General features: G+C 34.5%; 1 pseudogene; it reads left to right on the top strand.

Moving 5' to 3' along the window:
* Positions 1-240: 240 nt before the first annotated feature.
* On the top strand, positions 241-1193 carry LOC141519296 (heterogeneous nuclear ribonucleoprotein H pseudogene; annotated as a pseudogene).
* The last annotated feature ends 307 nt before the right edge of the window (positions 1194-1500 follow it).

Raw genomic sequence — 1500 nt, 5'->3', positions numbered from 1 at the left:
CTGTAGTAAGGAAAAAAATTGTTCAGTTTTTTCAGCATGAAAATTCTGCTAAATGAGATAACTTTGCCAGAGAACTTTCAACAGAAGAATACAGGGGGAAACTTCATGCAGTATGCTTCACAGGAAATAGATGAAAGGGCTCTAGAGAAACACAAGGAAGTAATAGGGCACAGGTACATCGAAATAAATCTTCAAGAGCATTTGGGCAACAGCTCATACTCATGATCATCCTTAAAACTAATGATTATTCAGCAGCCAGATCCTCATAACAATCCTGGGACTGGAAGATGCAAAACTAGTATTTGTAGAGGAACTGGATTGGAAAGAATAAGGCATGATGCTTTTGGTGAAGGACAAGGAGCTTATGATGACAATAATAATAATAGACATAATCATGGATATGGTTTGAGATCAGACAGATTTGGAATAGACCTCAGTGACTATTTTTCAGGAATGTCTGATCATAGCTATAGAGATGGTGAATCTACTTTCCAGAGTACAACAAGCCATTGCATACACATGAAAGTAATTCCTTACAGAACTCGGAAAATTACATTTACAATTTTTTTCTCACCACTCAACTCTGAGTACACATTAACATTGAACCTGATGGCAGAGTGACTGGAGAAACAGATATTGAATTTGCTACTCCTGGAAATGCTGTGGCCTAAATACAAATGAAATATATTTTTCTTTATTATTTGCCTTCAGTTTTTTTGGTTTGTCTTTCTTTCACAGCATGACCTACATGGAAATGAGATTTCCATGCCTGCACATGTAAAACCCATGTCAAATTACTTACCTTCTCAATAAGGAGGGAGAGAGAGGGACAGAATTTGGAACTCAAAATTTGAAAAAAGAATGTTAAAATTGCTTTTATATGTGATTGGGGAAAATAAAATATTAAATTACCAAAAAAGATGCTGTGGCAGCCAGGACAAAAGAAAAAACAAATAAACCATTTAGATATGTAAAACTATTCTTGATTTCTATATTAGGAGTGAGTGGTGGTGCTTACAGGTAGCCAAATGCTAGGAGCCATGAATTTGTCAAACCAATTCAGTTATGAACCACCATAGCCAACAGTTGAGTGGGGATTACAAAGGAAATTACAGTGGTCAAAGCGGCATCAAAGATATGACCAAGTTTTAAGTGATTTTCAAACAAATGAAGAGTCCAGGACTGAAGAATAGCAACTACTAAAGTAGCATAAATATAGGAATAAATGGGATGGAAGGGATGTCTGGTATGTCCAGTATGAGTGATGGATGAGGAATATATTCCTAATCACTGACTCTTGGTCAACTTTTTTTAAGAATAAAATACAAACAAAAGCAAAGTTTAACAGTTTTGTAATATACGGTTTATTACATTTTTACTGTAAGTGAAATCAGAATTGTTTTATAAATTTCAGGTTTAGCATTTTTGAATGCAGAAAAACATTCATCTAGGATATAAGAACCAAGTTGAATAGACTTTAACTGTTAAATAATTTCAGCT

Source organism: Macrotis lagotis, chromosome 3 (genome assembly GCF_037893015.1).
Source record: "Macrotis lagotis isolate mMagLag1 chromosome 3, bilby.v1.9.chrom.fasta, whole genome shotgun sequence".
Taxonomy (NCBI): Eukaryota; Metazoa; Chordata; class Mammalia; order Peramelemorphia; family Peramelidae; genus Macrotis; species Macrotis lagotis.
This window is presented reverse-complemented; position numbering and strand designations above follow the sequence as displayed.